The 19,564-nt window shown below is 41.8% G+C and overlaps 1 protein-coding gene across 10 annotated transcripts in view; it reads right to left on the bottom strand.

Moving 5' to 3' along the window:
* Window positions 1–19,564, bottom strand: part of THRB (thyroid hormone receptor beta) — a 384,719-nt gene that overhangs the window by 307,809 nt on the left and 57,346 nt on the right. For 8 of the 10 annotated variants that reach the window (XM_082392783.1, XM_082392785.1, XM_082392780.1 and 5 more), the window contains one exon: window positions 5,868–5,932. The exons of 1 other annotated variant lie outside the window; for it this stretch is intronic. The gene's annotated coding sequence lies outside the window, so the exon portion shown is untranslated. Of the gene's footprint in view, window positions 1–5,867; window positions 5,933–11,543; window positions 11,663–19,564 lie in introns of those variants that run through there. One more of the 10 variants, XM_082392782.1, reaches the window with a different exon arrangement.

Raw genomic sequence — 19,564 nt, forward strand, 5'->3', positions numbered from 1 at the left:
GGATCTTCAAAGTCTTTATAGTTCAGTTCATTGCAGACAGAGGGCTTCAGCTTTTCAATTTCTGAAGTTAATACAGGATGAAAATGGTGGCTTGGAAGAGCGGTGGCAGCAGTGGTTCTCAGCCCTGGCCAACTGCTAGAAGCACCTGGAGTCCTTCCAGCCCAAGACCCAGAGGTTTGACCTAATTGTTCTGGGTTTTTTAATGCTCTTTAAGGGATTCTGACATCCAGCTGTGATTGAGAACATGGTTGAAACAGTTTGGGCCCTGGTGTACTTCTCGGACATGAACATTTCTGGCCCTCATCCACACCTCCTGAATCAGAAAGTGGACCTCATGAGAACCGCTGTGCTATGTGATACAAATTAAAAGGGCTAATTGACTCCATGTCCCTTCATTGTGCCTCGATACCTCATTAAATGTCCATAAATCTAGAGCCCTTCTTACATTCATTAACATCGCATTTTTTACAGGATTATAAAAATCTAGTAGAAAAATTTTTTTAAAGTTAAAAGGTATTATTTTATTTCTGATTTTTAATTCACTTTTTGTTGTAACAGAAAGGAAAAGCATAAAGAATAAAAATAACTCCACTGCTACTTTGAAAGAACATTATTAACATTCTGATATCAATTTGCTTTTCATAAAAAAATGATTGTATTGTACACATTGTTTTATAACCTTCTTAACCTGCTTTTTCACTTACATCTTTTACATCCTACTGTATTACTAAATATTTTTAGATATCATATTTTTAAAGTTGCCTTTATTCCATCACAGGAATGTGCTAAATATATTTTATCAAAACTTTAGCAGTTGTTTCATATTTTTGCTTTTATAAATAATGTTTTCTTCGATTATTAAAAAAGTCGTTTTTCTTTTTTTTTTGGCTGCGCTCTGTCTTTGTTGCTGCGCGGGCTTTCTCTAGCTGTGGGGAGCGGGGGCTTCTCTTGTTGCAGAGCACGGGCTCTAGGTGCGTGGGCTTCAGTAGTTGCAGCATGTGGGCCCCAGAGCGCATGGGCTTCAGAAGTTGTGGCGTGTGGGCTCAGTAGTTGTGGTGCACGGGCTTAGTTGCCCCGCAGCATGTGGGATATTCCCGGACCAGGGATCAAACCCGTGCCCCCTGCATTGGCAGGCGGATTCTTTTTTTTTAATTAAATTTATTTATTTATTTATTTTTGGCTGCGTTGGGTCTTCATTGCTGTGTGCGGGCTTTCTCTAGTTGTAGCGAGCGGGGGCTACTCTTCATTGCGGTGCACGGGCTTCTCACTGCGGCGGTTTCTCTTGTTGCGGAGCACGGGCTCTAGGCGCACGGGCTTCAGTAGTTGTGGCAACCAGGCTCAGTAGTTGTGGCTCGTGGGCTCTAGAGCGTAGGCTCAGTAGTTGTGGCGCATGGGCTTATTTGCTCTGCGGCATGTGGGATCTTCCCAGACCAGGGCTCAAACCTGTGTCCCCTGCATTGGCAGGCGGATTCTTAACCACTGCGCCACCAGGGAAGTCCTAACAAAAGTCTTTGTTCACATTCATGATGCCATTCTTGGCATCAGTCCCTAGAAGCAGTATTCATAGATCAAAGTGTGTATACCCTTTAAGGCTATTGATACACATTGAAAATTTGTCCTTTAAACAAAAGCATCCTTAGCCAATTCCCTTGCACCATAGGGTGATGCTATATATCACCACTTTATTTAATCTGGGCCACTTTAGTACCAGGATGAGTTCCTACTACTCTTTAATGAGGTTAAATCTTTTTGTCATTTAAAAAAATTTATAGCCCACTTGTATTTATTTTCATTCTTTGCCCATTCTTTAAAAAATGTGACTATTCAGTTTTCTTCCTATTGAATTGAAAAAGCTTTTTACGTACTAAGGATTACGTTCACCAACATTTGGAGGCAAGAAAAATAGAGGAAACACTCAATTGAGTAGCATCAGAATGAGTTAATTTCAATTCCATGTTCATCGAAATTAAACTATAATCATTCGGTTGAATTACATTATTGTAAATCTGTAAAGAATCAGTATATTTCCTTTTCCTAGGACTGTACTACCCTGAACAGATACAGTACTTCTCTAATGATTGAGTTCCTTGTGGTGCCTCATAGTGATTGTTCTGAATTTTCCATTGTATAAAGAGAATGGGATTCAGAAAGTCTGAGTCCTGGCTCCACAGCTACGAGTTATACGTCCTAGACTAAGGACGTGCTTTAGTTTCCTCATCTTTGAAACAGAAATAACAAGAATGACCTCTACCTCCGATGGTGACTGAGAGACAGTTTGCAGGATATGCACACAGATTTTGGAGACTGGCTATCTGGATTTGAATCCCTATGCTGCCATTTAAAAGCTATGGAGTTTGGGCAAGTTCTTAATCTCTTCGGGCTTCAGTTTCCTCATCTGTAAAATGAGGGTAATAATAGAATTTACCTATTGGAGTGGTTGCAAGGATTAAATGAATGAAAGTCTATATAGCATTGTAGAACAGTACCTGGCAGGTAATAAGCACGATGTATCAACACAACAATCATTACAATAAATAAAAGAATTTGCCTGATACATGTTCTCTCTTTTTTCTTTTTTGCATATTATTTATTTACTTTTTAAGGTAAAATTTACATATAGTGAAATGCACAATCTTTTTTTTTTCAAGCTTATGAATTTTTTTTTAAATTGGAGTATAGTTGCTTTACAATGTTGTGTTCGTTTCTGCTGTACCGCAAAGTGAATCAGTTCTATGTATACATATGTCCACTCTCCACACTCATGTCAGTGGTGGGCTTATAACTGCTTTAAAGGCCACCACAGTCTTGGCAGGTGTAAAGAGTTGGGCTGAATCTCTACCAACCCCAGGATGTACCCTGGAAATGAGTTTCTGAATAAGGCTCTGACATCAACTTGCTTTTTGGTGATCCACCTCTTCCTTCTCAATGTGGAATGCAGGAAAACCAACCTGTTCTTTACTAGCTAGAGTATGACTGTCAAAGCTAACCATGTGGGTTGGTTACTTTGCTTCCATCCCGGAAGTCACCTTCACAGACAGACAGCCAGCCACTAGAATGTGGACCCAAGGTGCTCTAAGACAGCTCTGCACCAAGTTTCCTATCTCAAAGGAATTGAGATAGGAAATGCATGGATTTTTAGGTGTATTGTTTATAGTTAGGTTAATTAATTTCTGTGTTCTCTGATTTATGCTCTTAGCTAACAAGGAAAATTTTGGTAACTCTTAATATGAATCATAATCAATACAGAAGATGATTAAAAGAACTCTCAGCATTTTGGTCATTTTATCTGATAAAACTCCCACTTTTGTCCCCACGAGTTACACTGTGTAAAAGAAAATATGTCCATATGGAATACGCTTGTGAGTCAAAAACAAAGCCAATGCCCAAAATACAAATCAAAAACACTGCCTAGAACAACAGGCCTCAACTAATGAATTAAAATGATTGCTGGTTTCTTTAAAATATTAAGCCCATCAACGCTTGCCAAGAACCCCTTGGCTAGCTGAGGGATTCGAGCTGCATTGTTCAGCTCGAGATTGAAATCCTTCCATTCATCGTTGACATGTGAGAGACAAGACGAGGCTTTGACAGACAAGGGATGAGGCACCAGATGGTTTCCATCTGTATCTCCACTGATCGCACAATGAAAAACCCACCTTCCCTGATCAGAAGGCCACGCGATACGCGGATAATGAATACCCAGTGTTTTTAAAGGAGCGTAATCGCCCTTCCCAACCAGAGACGTATAAATATTAATGAACACAATCTGGTTCTAAGTAAATTTAGCATGAACTTTTAGCTACCCTCCCCTGACAACTTCCTCCCTCTTTAACTGAATTAAGTTTCAAAGTTCTGTGATTAAAAATAGCAAACCCTGAACTGAAGTTGGATCTGTGGCTGAGGAAAACCTCTCCCATCCAGCTAGTCACCAGTTAAGACAGTTCACATCATTGCGTACTTTTTTTTTTAACCAAAAAAGGGTCTCGATTTGAATGAATGTTTAAGCAAGTGTGAATAGTGAGATATAGAATCAATACAAATACACAGGGAATTGATTAGCAATCTATCATTTCCGCCATGCCTATTTCCAAAAGGACTTGAGCAAACTTAGAGATTACTACACGCAGTACCAGGAGCTGTTAAACAAGCTCATTTCTGCAAAGCCCTGGACTACACTGTATATTAAACTATTGAACCCTAGGAAAAGAAAAATGATTCTTTCTTTCTTTCTCTCTCTTCACCTATACACGCACACACATATACACATTTTTCTGCAAACTTAACCGAGAATAACTGAGAGTATTAAAACAGTTTTAATTACTAATATTCAAGAGAAAATATTAGTTGTTTTTTGGCGGATGTTTTGACCTTGCATCATTAGTATTAGAATATCTCTAGCCAAGAAGACTTTGTTAGTCTTCTTCCTTCTTGACTCACTCCCAGCGGCTTTTATCAAAAATATCAGAAAGAGACTAAGATTTGAAAATTTCCACAAATTCCTTCCATTGCTTCCTTTCCCTTCCATTCAAACAAGGAAGATTTGCATACTTTCTCTAGCTTATGTGTCTTTAATCTGTCTAAGCAATGCATTTTCCAAGAAGCAGATTCTATATTTTCACCACTAATGTTTCCCTGTGGATCAAAGTGGCCAGAATCTTAAAGTGAAAAATGTCAAATCAGTCCAAAGACAGTATAAACAATTAAATCCATATTCTCAACTTTAGTCCCTCATGTGACTTGAAGGAAATAATCCTTTTTCCTCTCCTCCAATATTTATTGTTCTCATTTTGTCAATAAACAAATTTCTATTGAGTACTACTATGTGTCTGGCATTGGCTACTGAAAATCAACACAATGGACAGTATTGCTATTCTTAGGCACAGATGTTATTTCAGAGACATCCTTCAGATACTGTAAAGAATGTCCTTCGCCATATGGTAGCAGCATCAGGCGTAGAGTTGATGGGTGTCTCTATCTCATGTGATTAAACCCATCTCTTAGCCTCCAATCCTCTTTTGGGAATATGCTCTCAGCAGGATTAATTACCAGTGTAACCAGCAAGATTGGTGTTTGTTTAAGGTTCCGCTTCACTAAGTCTTGACAAGCTTTCTTTCACCTTCCCTAGCACAATTTGGTTGTCAACAGCATGGTCACGTGTCAGAATAAAATCAATAAAGCTGGAGTCAAGGATGAGCTGAAGCTTGCAAAGAAAATGCTGAGTAAGTAAAAATGCCCTTTGGTTATGTTCAGGGCAAGAAGAACAGGAAGGGCTAGACCCCTGGCTTGAGCCAGATGGTGCAATGTTAGCATATGACAAAGAGGAAGGAAAACAGTCCTTCTCCCTGTGGCTTCTGTCATTTTTATCAGGAAGAGTGACCCTCAAACTGTAAAGAAGAGACCTGAAATGGTTAATTTTAGTAGTAGACTGAAAAAATGAGAAGATGGAAAGTGAGTACCTAATTGTGTTTAAGTCTCTAGGCTCAGATGCATTAGATCTTCAGAAGTAATGGAGAGAAACAAGCAACCAACAAAAAGTTTTTCTTGTTGTTGTAGATGAGAAAAGTAAATTTTGTCTTGATTATCAAAAGCGGGACCCGAGGGCAGTGAGGGGAGAAAAGTGGGTGTGGGAAACAATATCATACCCGTAACACCTGTAATTCTAGAAGTTATACTTCAATATATGGTTTATGAATATTATTGAAAGAAAGTGAAATGAGGTCATCAATAAAGAGTAGCAATGGGTTGGGGAGGAGACATAAACAAATATATGATATATGATACATGCTATTTGACAATATGATAAAACAAATATGTTAAATTATATTTTATGTGCATTTACATCAAGGTATACCAGTGGCATCACATACCTATTTCAGCAAGATGCTTGACAAAGTCTTGTAAGGTATCCTGGGGTAAGATAGTAGGATGTGACCTGAATGACAAAGAATGAATAGATGAGTTGAACAGTTGAGAATTAATTAATCAACGTCAATTGAGCTATTGAGCTTTCTCCTGTCAAAAACTGTATTGATGTGGATGCAGATAGGATTATCATCACTGAATGGTTGTGAATAGTTGAAATAATATAATCATGTATATAAAATGATCTGATAAAATGAATTAGATAAAATTTAGAGAGGAAAATATAAAGTACTGCATTTATTATAAAACATAATTAGGAAGTACAGGGTGCAGAGTTGGGGGAGACCTGGATGACAGCTGTTTGGAAGAAAAAAACTGAGTCAACAGAGTGATACGGTGGCACATATGAAAAAGAAATTGTAGTGAAATCTTAGAGAAAGAGTGACAGAACATATTCTTTGCCCCCTTCACTCCTGTTTGCCATGGTCACCCTGGTGGCGATGGGGACTTTATAACATACTGGCATGTGCTATGAGAGGATATCACCATGAGCAAGAGATAGCCCTGTTTGTTCTGTTATTGATACACTATGGAATCTATCAGGATGCGCCTAATAAATTGGCTGACCTTGGATATAAGTGAATTATGGAATGAAAGACCCAGGATCCTTAGAGGAGGGCAGAAGAATGGAAAACAAAAGAGGAAAAGGAAAGCAAACCTGAGGTGTTCACACAGAAACAGATGGTCCAACGAAATAGAATAGAAAGCCCAAAAGCAGTCTCACATAATCGAAATTTTAATTTATGAAAGCCTTGGCATTGAAGACCAAGGCGGGAAATTATGCTAGTATAACTGTTTTTCATATGAGAAAAATGAAATTGGATCCCTATCTCATGCAATAGAACAGAAAAATCCACTCCAGATGCATTGTAGACTTAAATATAAAGGTAAAATTTTTAAACATTTAGAAAAAATATAAAATAGGGATGGAAGGATTTCTTAAGCAAAATTCAAAAATTACTAGGCATAAAAGAAGAGATTGATAAATCTGACCACAGTGTACACACACACACACACACACACACACACACACACACACCTATGAACTAAGAAATAGGTGGTTGATATGAACAGCATTTCACAAAAATGGAAACATCGATGGTAAATAAGTATGAAAAGAAATTCAACCTCATTAGAAATCAAGGCAATGCTTTTTCCGACCACAGTAAAATACATTTTAGATGGGTTAAATTTAAGAGCCTGACATTACCAAATGCTATCAAGGATGTGCAGTAACAAGAACTCTACCACAGTGCTGGAGGGAGTGTCAATGGGTTCAACTTCTTTAAAAAATAATTTTGAATTAGTAAAGAATGCATTTACCTTCTGACCCAGCAATTCTATTCCTAGAGAAACCCTTACTCACGTGCACCAAGAGGCCTGTTCAAGAAAATTCACAGCAGCATTGTTTGTAATAGCAAATCACTGGAAATAAACTCCTTAAACAGGAAATAACCCAAGAGTCCATCCATAGAAAAACAAATAAAGTGATATGCTCACACAACAGAATATTATACAGCAAGGGTAAATGCAAATTCTAGCCTTACATAATAGATAGAGCTTAGAAATACAATTGTGAATGAAAAAGCAAGTTACGGGAAATTATATGTGGCATGCTACTATTTTTATAAAGCCCACAGACAAGCAAAATTTTAAAATATTTATTATTTATGGAGATATACACACATAATAAAACTTTTAAAAATTCCTTATGATAAACATAAAATTTATAACAGTATATCTCAGTGGAGGGAGATAGGGGATAGGATGAACAAGGAACATTGTATATATTCAATATCAACTATATTGCAATGTCCTACTTCCTAAATTGGGCAATGATTTCATGGGAGATGTATTTCATTATTAAGTTTCATAGCCTGTGTGTGTGTGTGTGTGTGTGTGTGTATAATAAGATGTAAATATTTATAACTAAAATAAATTAAGGAAAGGACACACACACACACACACCCCCCCAAGGAAAGCAGGCCTTCTTAACCCCATCAAAGCTGACCACGTAGCACTTACAAGTGATCAAGGTGTAAAAGGAAGGTTTTGCTTCTTTCTCTGGATATCAAGTGGGTTATCAGTCAAGCTGCAGCTTAAAATGGTTTCTTTCTGTCTTTCTGGAAATGGGCTGGTCTGTCCAACTTTCCATTTATTCTATGTCAATAAGGCAATATTACAGAAGTACACTTTCCAATTAAGGGAAAAGAACATCTCAACTGTACTCAGTATGATTAAACTACGGCTGCATATCATCTTCAATCCTAGGAACCATATTTTGTGAGAAGTATTTGACAAACTGGGGAGTTTCTAGGGGAAGCTAATGTAGACAGGAGGATGTCGAAAATCCATTTCAGATGAATGGCTAGCTAGATTTGAACTTGAGCCACTCAACTGTGAGAAGAGAGAGATTCGGAAAAATGAGGTAGATGACCTCAAAACTGAAAAAGAAATGCTGTCAAGTTTAAACATTTTTAGCTTTATTCTGCATACAGAGTGGCCACTACTAATGGGTAGAAATATATTGAAGCTGACTGAAGCTTTGAAAATTAAAATACCAGCTCACAGCAGCTAGCAGGATGAGAAACTGGAGGATGGCCTATTATAGTTCAAGAATTACCTAGAGCTGTTACAGAATGTTATCCTTTAAAAGGAAAACAAAGCTTAGAACCTTTTTCTTTATAATGGCTTATATTTTATAATGCAGACCACAGGCTTAGTATATTTTTGGTCTAAAAATCTAATAATACTAGATCATATGTACCTTGAGCTTAGTTATATCATTTATTTTTTCCTCCTTGTAATTCAGTTCCAGAGATAGCGGTAAAGAATGAATGACTGTGGTCCTTAGTAACCATCTAACTCTATGGAAGTTACTTAATCGCTTTGAACCTCGGTTTCCTCAGCTGTAGAATAGTACCTCTCTGCACAATGCCCCCCCCCGAATATATCCACATTCTAGTCCCTGGGACCTGTGATTACGGTACCATATTTTTTGTAAATGGGATTAGGTGAAGGATTTCATGATGAGGAGATCATCCTGGATTAGTTGATAGGCCCAGTATAATCACAAAGGCCCAGTATAATCACAAAGGTTCTTAGAAGAGGGATTCAGGGGGAAGCAGAGGCAGAGGAGAAGATGAGGTGATGATGGAAGCAGAGACTGGAATAATGTCCTTTGAAGATGGCGGAAGGGGCCGTAAGCCAAGGAAAAGAGGTGGCCACTAGAAGCTATGACAGCCAAGGAAATGGATGCGCTCCGCAGAGCCTACAGAAGGAACCAGGTGTGCAGACCCCTTGACTTCAGTCCCGTGGAACTCATTTCAGAATTCTGACCTCCAAACTCTAAGATCATACTGATACATCTGTGTCGCTTAAAGTCACTAACTTGTGGTAACTTGCTACTGCAACAATAGGAAATGAATACATCCTCTCACAGGGTTTTGGTGAGGATCCAGTGAGATAACCCAGTAAAAAGTTCTTGGCTTCTCAAAGGGGGAAGGGGGTGGTGGGATGAATTGGGAGATTGGGATTGACATATATACACTACTATGTATAAAATAGATAACTAAGGAGAACCTACTGTATAGCACAGGGAACTTTACTCAGTGCTCTGTGGTGACCTAAATGGGAAAGAAATCTAAGAAAGATGTGTGTATACATATGGCTGATTCACTTTGCTGTACAGCAGAAACTAACGCAACATTGTAAAGCAATTATACTCCAATAAAAATTAATTTAAAAAGAAGTTCTTGGCTTCTATTACTGTTATCATCCACCTAATTTACCCCCCAATGAAGGTTCAGTCTCACAATCAACTGTATTAGTGTGCCCTTAGTTATCTGCCCTCACAAGGCATCTTTATACCCTTGTATCTATTGATGAGGCTGGGAAAGGGTTCTGGACGGGAGTCTGGCGTTCACAGCCATTAATGGTGCGGGTCCTGACAGGTGCTTGTCTTCTCCAGGTCATTCCTCAGCCATAAGTAGAGACTAGATCCTTTCAAGCTCTAAAGCTCAATGATTATATGCTCTTTTAGGTAGCTCAATAAATGCTTTCTGAGTCCACCCTCTCTCACTCTCTTCTGGTTGAACCTCTAGCCAGTGGCTGAATTATCTAGTGCCAACTGCCCCTAGATTACCTTTGCTCTGGGCACTGATTAACCAGGCAGACCTAATTCCATGATTAAAACAAACAAACAAACAAACAAAAAAGATGAAAAGAGGTGGAGCAGTTCCTAGCTTAAATTTATCCTTAAAAAGGTATTCAGTGTTTTACAAAGAAGGTTCTTAGCAAAAAAGCCTGGTTCTAAGAGTCCATATAGATTTCCCCTGGGTCCTTCTGTCTTTAATTCAAGGCTATCACTTTCAAGAACAGAGTTGGCTGGCCATTCTCACCAAGTGCTCTGCCCAGGCTCTTATCCTCCGAAGTGGCAGGACGTTTGACACACTTTCCTTGTTGCTAAAGGTGTAGATAACAGGACATGTGCATCAAAAATGACCAAAATAGAACAGGCACCAAAGTGCCGTGGAACACAGCCTCTCTTTCCTATCTCTGCTTTTTCCAACTCACCATGGAGAGAAAGTCTGTGAGAAAGCTTTGCCATCTATAAATTATTCTGCAAATGCGAAGAACTCTTTTTTTTTTTTTTTTAAACTCAGTGTTGGGTTAGATGTCTTGATAGAGACATGGACCATATTCAGCCGCCCCACAGAAGAACAATTACTTCAACCTGAGGAAATCCAGAAAACGTCATAAAATCATTGTGAAAGAAGAATAGATCTTAGCTAGAGAAAACGAGGAGGACATTTTGGGGAGAAAAAAACAATGATAGTGCAAAGGCAGAAAAGCCTCCTCTAAAAATAGTAAGAAGTTCGTGTGTCTGGCATATAGAGGGGAGGGACAGACAGTAACAGGAGAGGGGGCTTAGGTCCCACCTGGGTTTCTTTATTTTATCGTGTAGAGTTCACTTATCATACGGGACAGGGCGTGTTCAGGTTGCCTTTTTGGAAGATAAAAAAAAAAAATCGGGTAGAGGGATCCAGGATGCTGGGGTAGCCTAGGCCTGGGATAGGGGCTCTGGCCTGGGGATGCAGGCAAAGCGCTGGATGGGAGCAACCTTCACTGGAAACACCTGGATGTTGGGGAGAAGTCCGTAATGGCCTGGAGGTTTCCAGCTTGGCTCATAGGTGCAGGGCGACATCACTGGCCAGTCATAGGAAACAAGGGGGAGGTGGGGAGGGGAGAGTGAGAGAGCAAAGTTTAAACCACAGGCGCTAAACTTAGGACACTGGATGGATGGGACGTGAAGAAAAACTCAGAACACTAGAGAGTAGAGCCGCTTAGGCCAAGCGAGGCAAAGGAGACAGGAAATGTGTGGGCAGAGGGTCACAGAGGGTCACAGAGAGAGCAAATGTAGAGCAGTGAGCAGGGCAGGCCGCTGGTCGGTGCGGCAAGGGCACGAGGAGTCCACAAACGCCAAGGACGGACTGGGTCGCCCAGCGCCCCACCGAAAGCCGGCGAGGCCTCCGCGCCTGCGCAGAAGGGGAGGCCGCGTCTGGCCCTAACTCGGTAACTCGCTACGCTTAGCAGGAGCCTTGCGCAAGATCCGAGCTCACCACGTTCGCTCGAGGAGCCGCGGGGACGGAGGTTTCCCATAGTCTCAGGATGCCAGGAGCAGAGCCCGCCTCCAGCCACAACCACTCAAGCACGGAAGATCGAATACGTCCCCAGCGTACTGAAAAAGCAAGATGGGAAACAGCGAGCACGTGGGCCCAGCAATGAAACCAAAGCGGGCAGCCGTGCGCACGCGCGCAGCTGCCCCGCGGGCCGCCGCCTCAGCCTGCCCAAGCTGCTTAGCGAGAGTAGACCGCTAGGCCTCCGTCTAATTAATTGTCTTTCATAAGAATAGGAAAAAACTTTTAATTGAAGTACAGTGGGTTCACCATGTTGTGTTAGTTTCAGGTGTACAGCAAAGTGATTCAGTTTTATATACATATAAGTTAACTATATAAATATATATATATATTCTGTTTCAGATCCCTTTCCCTAATAGGTTATTACAAGATATTGCATATAATTCCCTATGCTATACAGTAGGTCTTTGTTGTTTGTTCTATACATAGTAGCGTGTATATGTTAATGCCAAAGTCCTAATTTATCCCTCCGCCCCTTCCCTTTTGGTAACCGTAGGTTTTTTCTCTGTCTGTGAGTCTATTTCTGTTTTGTAAATAAGTTCATTTAATTACAGCTTAAGTGACTAGAGAAATCAAAGAACCACATAAATGCTTATACACACGATAATCATTAAAATATGCCCTTAAGAGCAAGGGCTGGGGAGAGAATAAAAATGACCCTGATGTACTGAGAAGGGGACTGGATTGATCCCAACGTGAGTCAGGAAACAACCGAATCCCTGCCTGATGAAAAGGAAGAGAAAGGAATGATATTGGAATGGCGATGTTAGTATCTGGGAGTAAGTACGGGGGACTGTGCTTTTCTCATCATAAGGAGTATGCAAAGAGCTGCTGCTTTTCTAAGGGAAGAAAGAAGAATGGCAGGAGACTGGGTGACAGAGAGGAAGGGCCAGCACCATGGGCCCGGGGGTGTGGGGTGGTGAGGAGGCCAGGAGCCCCTGGAGGTGCTTCGCCCAGGCCTTCAGGTCAGGAGGGCGACCTTTCTGAACACGTGGCATCAATAACACGGGCTGGACCCATCGCTGGACTAAAAAAGGCAGAGTCAGAACTCGCGGGTCAGGTTCCTTAAAAATATATATCTTCATCTCTATTTTGCTGAGTTTTTAAAAATATATCTGCTTGTGTAAGTTAGAAGATTAATGAGAGCAATTAGTATTTTTTTAGTTTCACCCTGAGCCTGGCTGTCAGAAATAAGAAGAATACAAGTTATTGGGAAAACATTCCACAGCCCAGGCACCTGACACCACCCTGGAGCACTGATTCTCTGAGGTTGCCATTCCAAGCTTGGAGTATCCGTTATTCGCAGGATGGGCAGCCTGGAAGATCAAGTGCAGTCTCTATCCAGCTTCTTTGAGCTGCTCTGGGCACTGTAAGTATAATTATAATAACATGGACCTGCTCACATTATGATCAAACAATCAGTTAATCAATACTAAACACAGATCCATATCGAAAATTTCCAATTCTCACATCTGACTGGTGTAGTAAAATCCACTGGAAAATGAACACCCTTAAATCTAACTGCAAAGGGTTAATTCTAAAGAAATGATTCAGTCCCTACATCAATCATATGTATATATGGACCAGGCCCTTTTTCTCCATTAAGCATAAAAAGGGGTAAAAAGATCTATGTTCTTTCTCTGGATTTATGCAAGGCCTGGCTGTCTACATGGCCAAAGCCGGAAAGGAAATACAGGGAAGAAGATGAACATACTTTTGGACCCAAAGAACAAATGTTCAACAGGAAATGGGTTCACCCTCCTCCGAACTCCTACAGAACTCTGTACCTCCCAGGGGACAGATCATCTCCACCTTAAATCATTTTTATTTACGTTCATACCTCAGCTCTCCTACTATTTTGCAAGGTCTTCACAAGCAGGACTGCATTTTAATACAGCATCTGAATACCTCATGTCTGTCGTGGGCTCTACACTTTCCTAAGACGCCCTCAGATGCACGACCTCCCTTGGTCTTCTGTCAGGCAGGTGGGTGAGCACATTTTCCTCACTTCATATACAACGACACTGGGACGAGAAAATCTAACTGACTGGAAGGTCACGTGGCTGTCCGCTTAAGTCCAGAGTCAGGAATCACACACGTCAGTCTAGACTCCCACACCAGGCCTCTTTCCTCACACCAAGCTTTTCCTCCTCACCCGCACGCCACGCCAGACGCCGGTGATCCGCGCATCACGGGAAGGATGTCTGGAGAGAAGAACAAAGGGGCAGAAACACACGGCGGCTGATAACCCCTGGAACACCGTTGCCAGATGCGTGAAGCCTCTGATCTGTTCACCGGCCTTAGAGAGTCAGGTCGCACTGCCATTCAGAGAGGGAACAAGACAAGGTGTATGTGTGTGTGTGTGTGTGTGTGTGTGTGTGTGTGTGCACGCTCACGCATGTGGAGCACTTCAGTGGACAAAGTGATACGATGAGATGTTGCAGTGGGGCGGGCCCGCGGAGGGCATCTCTTCCAGTGTTGCCGGAGGGTCCTCAGGCTGGAAAGCCTGAGCCTGGTGGGGATGCTTTTGGCAAAATGACCTTCTCTTCACCCATGCCCAGAATAGGAACTTTGGGGAAGCGATGTCTTGGCTGAATTATTAGCACCGGGTAAGAGGGCAGATGAAAAGGCGGAAGCTCCTGTGTGCACAGGGGCGAGAGGTTACAAATGATCCAAAGAAAGGCAAAGGCGGTGTCTTGGATAAGCACCCGTAGAAGCAGAGCCTCAGATGACAATTCCCGTGCAAGTCAGGGCTCTTAGGAGAACATCAGAGGGAGTGAGGGAGGTGTGATGGGGCAGAGGGAAAAGCAGTGAAGATGTGGGTCAGGGCAAGTCAGCCTGACCCACCAGGAGCTCTGCAGCCTGAATCGCTCCTCAGAGGTCGTCCTGCACACAGACCAGGGGACTGTGCGGGCCCAGCTCTGTGTCAGCCAGGCGTCGGCCAAGGGCTGCCCCCGGGAATGGGGGCCACCACCTCCCAGGCCTCTTTGGGTGAGGCAGGTGTCATCAGCCAGGGGCAATGCTACAGGGGAGGGTGCAGATGTGAGGAGCTGGCAGCCCCTGGAGGATGGGCACACCGGCCCAGTGAAGGGGATCTGGGGGGCGCACTAACAGCACCTGCTACAGGCAGCTTCTCACACCTAGAAGAATCTGCATTCCACATCGGTGGCCTGATTCACAGGCAGATGCCCTCTCATGGGGAATTTGGGCAGCCTGGAGGAGCCAACCTTCTGCCTAGAAACGTGCTGTTTCACCTCCGACTGTATAAAACCATATACCTAAGTTTCTGTACTCTACCTTTAATGAAGCTTTCTAGCCTTTAACTATGTATGTTGGTGTCTTTTGGTGACAGTGTCCATCACTGTCACATGATGACAATGCGCGCAAAAGACTCCACGGATCTGCTTTCCTCCACCCCAGCGTCTATTTGTACGTCTCAGGGAAAGTGGGTTCAGTAACTTCCAAAGGAAGCCCAGTCTATTTTGATATTAAGTACAGTAAGTCCCCTACATACGAACGAGTTTCCATTCTGAGAGCGCGTTCATAAGTCCAATTTGTTCGTAAGTCCACCAAAGTTAGCCTAGGTACCCTACTAACGCAATCAGCTATATACCGCTGCTTTTACGCTTGCTTCCAGACATGCTGGGCTTAAAATAAAGATACTGTACTATTGTACTCTCTACAGCACTGTACAATACAGCATACAAAAGCACAACCACTTGTAGAGGATGCACGCACGTGACAGTGTACACCAGACACGTGAACTAACTTACGTGATGGGACATGCGAATGCACGTTCGCATCTTTGAAAGTTCACAACTTGAAGGTTTGTTATGTAGGAGCTTACTGTACATGTTAGTGATTACTTCCTAAATTTAAGCAAAAATCTATTTCCTTGTAACTTCCATTCACCAAAGTCATGGAAAGGAAGTTCTACTACTTAGATAACTTCTCTTCCACAGGCAAAATATCCACGCGAAGATTATTCCACAGTATTGTACGTGATGTGAAATCTGCTCACCCATCTGGTTCCTGCCCATTGGAGAAATTCCAGTTTGTCTCTGACCCCATAAAGAGGTGTCCAGAACTACCCAACCCTGCAGCAGTGGTGTGACCCACATATGCAACGGAGGACTATTCTCCTTGTTCTGTACTCGGCAGTTCAATTAATAGAGTTTTTAAAATTAACTTCATGATTCAAACAGGCCCCATTACATGCCCCAATGTACCACTGATTTATGCCAACTTGTAAACAACTCATCTAAATATTTTTGCATATGCTGTCTGTCTCACCCCATCCCTAGTTTCTAGATAGATTTAAAAAATTTAACTATAGGCTCTTACACCTACTCAACTACAGTTCATCTTGTTAGAGTTGGCCCATCATCATTTCAACCTGAAATGATCTCTTTGGATCCTAATTCTGTTACTCAAAGTATGTGCTATGTTTCTAGGCTTCATGTCAACCCCAACTTTGATAAATATGTAATCTATATCCTCACTAAAATTATTGAAATAAAACAACACCTTGATAGGGCCAAGGGGGGGATTCTCATAGCCCACCGTTAGTGACTACCCTCCCAGGAGCCACTGTAGTTCTCCCACAGCTTAATTCACGCTTGTTCCCAGACCCAGTCTAAATTTGACAATGAGTTTACTCTTTCAGCTATGTATTCTGATACGCTGAGTTTCGAAGAGTGTAAAATAATTTTCAATAAGATATTTGCACTTACATTCATTTAATAGAATATAAAAGCAGAATATGAAGCTGGTAATAGTTTTATGAATAAAAATAAGCCAAGGAGACAAAGGCCAAATATAGCATATGATTTCAGAATTTAAAAATTGTTTTCTCCCATTGAGAAGAGGATGACAAGTCTAGAGACGCCCAACGGGAGCCCTGGATGGGGACACATGGAATGCCCCTGTCCTAAGGAAAACAGGTGACAAGGCTAACTGCATTATTTCTCTATTGCTGCACAGCAAATTACCACCAATTGAGTAGCTTAAAGCAACACAATTTATTATCCATGGGTCAGCCCATGGGTCAGGTTAGTTCAGGCCCCTGCTCAGATCTCATCAGGCTGAAATCAAGGTGTTGCCTGGGGCTGCAAACATCTGAGGTTTGGGGTCCCCTTCCAAGTGCACTGGCTATTGGCGCAATTCAGTTCCTCGCCTTGCAAAACCGAGGTTTGCATTTTCCTACCCGCCTGCCAGCTGGGGGCCGCTCTCACCTCCTATAGGCCCGCTGCCCTCCCCTGCCGTGCGGCCACAATACAGCAGTTCGCTTCTCCAAGGCCAGCAGCAGAATCTCTCCCCGCATTCTGCTAAAATGGAGTCTTGTGTAAAGTAGTTAAGCGAGTGACAATCCCATCATGTTCCCAGGTCCTGTTCACGGCGAAGAAAGGGGATTGCAGGGGGCGGGGCGTGCACAGGGGGCGGGGCGTGCACAGGGGGCGGGGCGTAGGAATCGTCTCCGACTCCCACCTCTCCCAGTGATTAACACGGGGAGGCACAGGGAAGGTCAGGAGCGGGAGAGGGGGCTGGAGGGGCCCTCTGTGACCTGCCCCGGAGTTTGAACTTTATCCCCAAAGCAGTGGAGGCAGACTGAGGGGTGCCTCTCCCTTTGGGGAGGTGCAGGAACATGTTGCAAGTCGCAGAGGTTAGGAAAGCTTTCTAGGAAGTACAGCACTCCAGGACAGTATCATGGAATGAACCAAGGCAAGACACGTAAGGCACAGTATCGTCTACATACACACCTGAATCACGTGTTGATAATTTACCCCCTCACTTGCCTACATGACACCTTGAGAAAGGTATGCTACGCTTTGCTCTGCTGCCGCTGGTATGAGATGTATATACCCTTCACACACCAGACAGAAAAAAACAAAAATATTTTGCATCACTAAAGAGCCTTCTCCAAACAGAAACATCCTATCTAACACTAATCCCTAAAATTTAAAAAAAAAAAAAAAATTTTTTTAAACACTTGAGCCTATTCCTTTAAGCTGCTGGCCCCCCCAAGAAAACACACCTAAAAACAGAAATGAAGGGCTTCCCTGGTGGCGCAGTGGTTGAGAGTCTGCCTGCTAGTGCAGGGGACACGGGTTCGAGCCCTGGTCTGGGAGGATCCCACATGCCACGGAGCAACTGGGCCCGTGAGCCACAACTACTGAGCCCGCGCATCTGGAGCCTGTGCTCCGCAACAAGAGAGGCCGCGATAGTGAGAGGCCCGCGCACCGCGATGATGAGTGGCCCCCGCTTGCCGCAACTGGAGAAAGCCCTCGCACAGAAATGAAGACCCAACACAGCCAAAAATAAATATTAAAAATAAATAAGTAAATAAGACCCGGTGCAACCAAATAAATAAATAAATATTAAAAAAAAAAAAACAGAAATGAAGTCACAGCTGTAGAAAACAAACCTATGGTTACCAGCGGGGGGAAAGGGGACGGAGGGATAAATTGGGAGACTGGGATTGACATATACATGCTATTGCATATAAAATAGACAACTAATAAGGACCTGCTGTAGAGCACAGGGAACTCTGCTCAGTATTCTGTAATGACCTATATGGGGAAAGAATCTAAAAAAGAACGGATAGATGTATATGTATAACTGATTCACTTTGCTGGACACCTGAAACTAACACAACATTGCAAATCAACTCTACCCCAATAAAAATTAAATAAAAAAGAAAAGAAAACACGTTTATCTCTGACTTTTGGACAGCTATCAGGAGACATGTGAGGACCCACACAGATGGGATAAGCACGTGAGGAACTGCTGTTTTTCCACCAATTTGGATTTTGAACAGATTAACTGTAGTTTCATGGTCTGTTTTCTTTTCTTTAAATACCTGCTGTATCCTTTATTCAAAGTGTCTGGTTCTTCTAAAGGCTGGACACCCCTCCAAACATCACAAATAAAAACACATTATGTTCCAATTGTCTTTGAGTTTCCCATTCACAACTCTGTCTATACTCTGTAACCTTGAGGACAATCACAGTGTTTATTCTAAAATATAATAATGACAAGAGCTAACTGAAAGCTACATACTACATGCCAGGGACTGTTCTCAGAGCTTCATATCCTCACACTCAGATGAGGAAACTGTGGCACAGAAAGTTTAAGTAACTTGGAGGTTACATAGGTGATTAGTGGTGGAGGTTGGTGGTGAACCCAGGCAGAATGGTCTGCCTTAGTTCCCAGCCTTGCAGTGAAAACAGATCCCAACTACTCTACGAAGGGGTTCCTTGGAGGTACTCAGTAAGTGATCACTGACCACCAATGACTACTTTTGAGGTGGCAGAGTCAAAAGTATATAAAAATTAAAGTCTAATCACTGTAAGATTATGTTACAGATGTGAGGGGCACAAAAAACAGTAGGGTCAATAAATCCAAGAGGTAGTTCTTTAAAATAAGTCAAATAAACCTCAGAATTATACAATAAACCAAGAAAAAGAGAGAGAAACACAGATATTAAAAGTTTAGAAATTATGAGTGAATACTGTGCTCAACTCCACGCTTATTATTTTAAAAATACTAAGAAAAGATAATCTTTAGATATAATTTGAATCACTGAAATGCACAAGCATAAACAGACACATTGAATGGGCCAAGTGGTTAGAGAAAACAAACAACTACAAATTTAAAAATAATCTAAAAAGTTGTAGAAGCATTATCTCGTTCAAAAAATAATCCAGGCATAGAAACTTCCACAGGGAACTTCTTTCACATTCTCAAGGAAAATATAATTCCCATAGGTCCCAATCACAGAAAAAGATAAAAAATTCCTAATCATTATATGAAGTTATTTTGATGTCAAAACTAACAAGATAGCATAAAAATTCAACTAAAGACAAAATTATTATAAAAATTGATGTAATCATCTGAAACAAACATTGAATACAGCAGTGAGTTAAGAAAACATTTCATCATGA

This window comes from Balaenoptera borealis (assembly GCF_965194805.1).
Source record: "Balaenoptera borealis genome assembly, chromosome: 5".
NCBI classification, from domain to species: domain Eukaryota; kingdom Metazoa; phylum Chordata; class Mammalia; order Artiodactyla; family Balaenopteridae; genus Balaenoptera; species Balaenoptera borealis.